Consider the following 2,466-nt stretch of genomic DNA (forward strand, 5'->3'; position numbering starts at 1 on the left):
TAATTTTTCCACACGGATAGGCACGATTGGCGCTTCATACTCTTTATCATTCTCGACTTCGTCATCTTTTTTCAAACCTACATTCATTTGACACGAAGAAGTTAGCAATGTTTCATTAAATTTAGTATTTGGAACGGTGCTTACCACATTGATGTTAATGCTTTTTATGTTCTTGGGATTTGGCACCGTATCACTCGGTAGCTGGCCTTTTGCTTTCTTTAAAATCGCCACGTCACTCGCAAGTTGACCCATTTGAGTGGTCAACGATTAGATGCTTTTGTCACGAACCTCGTCCTTTTGCATCCGAACCTCATCACGTTGGTTCATTCGTTGCATCTCACTCTGCATCGCCTTCAACATCTCCATCATCTCATTTCCACCCGAAAAGCTTTGACCCGTTTGATATTGCCTTTGAAATCCTTGGTTTCCTTGGAAATTCGGGTTAGCTTGATTTGAAGGGTTCCCATATCTAAAGTTCGGATGGTTCCTCAATCCGGGGTGGTAGGTATTAGAATTCATGTTGTTGTAGTTCCTACCACCTCCTCCTTGACCTTGACCTTGAACCGCATGGACTTCCTCGTATTGCCCTTCCAACATCCCTTGGCAATTTTCAGCCGCATGACCTATTTCATTACACAAAGCACAAACATCATAAATTTGGTTAGTAGTTTGAACATTACCATCATCTATGGCGTGCACTTGAGGTCGGGCAATGGCCAGTCGCGCTCTCCTCGACGCTTGAGCCTTTCTTTTTGAAGTGATTGCCATATTCTCTAAAAACTCCCAATCGTCGTTTTCATAGTTTGTGCCAAAAGTCCCACCGGTAATGGACATCAAATCGCGAGCATCTTCGGCACTCAACCCCTCGTGAAAAGCATTCATTAACTCCCACAATTCGATTCCATGGTGAGGGCAATTCTTTATCATCATATTGAATCGTTCAAACGCTTCATGGAACATCTCACCATGTTGTTGTTGGAAGCTCCTCAACCCCTTTCTAGCATCATTGGTCTTTTGGGCGGTGTAGAATTCATCCAAAAAGGTTTGTTGCATCTCCCCCCATGTATATATTGATGCCGAAGGCAAAGTGTAGAACCACTTCTTTGCCTTATCCTCCAAAGAAAACTGAAATAAGACCAACTTGACTTCATCGGCCGAAAAACCTTGACTCCCAAAAGTGTTGCAAATTGAGTCATAGGCCTCTAAATGGAAATACGGCTCCTCCGTTGCTAACCCTTTGTACTTCGGTAAACTTTGCAACGAGTTTGTTCTTACTTCAAAAGTTCTCCCTTGGTTGTTATGAGGGATAACCACCGGTGAAGGGTTTTGCGTAATGATTGGCCTGAAATGTGCCTCTATTCCCCTTGCTTGTTCCCTAGGATGCCTTATTGGAACAACCAATCGACCCCTCGGATGAATAGGACCCATTGGTCTTGGTATAGGCCCTTGTGGTGCAATTGGTTGTTGGGGCATCGGTGGGTATTGATTCGGCCTTTGAAATTGTGGGTGTACATGTTGTGGCCTAACTTGTTGCAATGGAATGGGTTGTTGGATTGGTGGCCCTTGTGGTCTTGGCCGAATGTGTTGTGGTATAATTTGTTGTTGTGGCATTCCACCAACACTTGCCATCCCTTGAGATTGACTTTGCAAATACCCAAACTCCCCTTGGTCACCATAACCTCCATAACCGTACCCATCATCTTCATAACCCTCATAATCTTCAAATCCCTCATCATAACCATCTCCTTGAATTCCTGAGGTCTGCCCAAATGGGATGGTCGAATACTGAAAGCCCGACTGTTGTTGTTGTGGTCTAAAAGATGAAGTAGTATGCACGATAGTTGAATTGGGTGTAATTGTGAAGGTGGATGATGATTGACCCGTAGTTGGGGGAAAGAAGTGAGATAATGGTGGGATTGTGGTGGATGGATCGTAGGTGATGGTAGGCTCAGTTTGAGTGGTGATTGGTTGGGTGGAGTTGGTTGGTGTAAATTCAGCAGTGGTATTAGGTAATGTAGTGTTTGGTGATGGTTGGGTGGAAGTAGGTATAAAGGATGAGGTTGTTTGACTGGTTGTAGGTGGAATCTGAGAATCAGCCATGATGTTTCTCGGTGTAATGGGTGAAGTGGGTGAACCAATGATTTTGTTTTCTCGCACTAAAACTCGGTTTTGTCGTAGCGTTCTTTCAATTTCCGGATCAAACGATAGCGGTGATGACCTGTGAGAGCCTCTAGTATGCATACACCTGAAGTACCTGCACACTAAACACAACCAGCGTAAACCCGAAAATAACAAACAAAACTATGAAATTAACACACGTTGCGCACTACTCCCCGGCAACGGTGCCAAAATTTGACGTGATGTCGTGGGTCACGCAAATTTAATCCCTAAACAACTGTAGTTAGTGGTAGTAGGGTATCGAACTCAGGGAGTATGTGGAAGATGTGTCGATTATATAGCTTTGTA

The 2,466-nt window shown here is 44.0% G+C and overlaps 1 non-coding gene across 1 annotated transcript; it reads left to right on the forward strand.

Moving 5' to 3' along the window:
* The first annotated feature begins 898 nt into the window (after positions 1 to 898).
* LOC118481433 lies at positions 899 to 1,004 on the forward strand. Its single transcript, XR_004865641.1, has one exon. It is a non-coding gene; the product is annotated as a small nucleolar RNA R71 (small nucleolar RNA).
* The last annotated feature ends 1,462 nt before the right edge of the window (positions 1,005 to 2,466 follow it).

Source organism: Helianthus annuus, chromosome 8, assembly GCF_002127325.2.
Source record: "Helianthus annuus cultivar XRQ/B chromosome 8, HanXRQr2.0-SUNRISE, whole genome shotgun sequence".
Classification (NCBI taxonomy): Eukaryota; Viridiplantae; Streptophyta; class Magnoliopsida; order Asterales; family Asteraceae; genus Helianthus; species Helianthus annuus.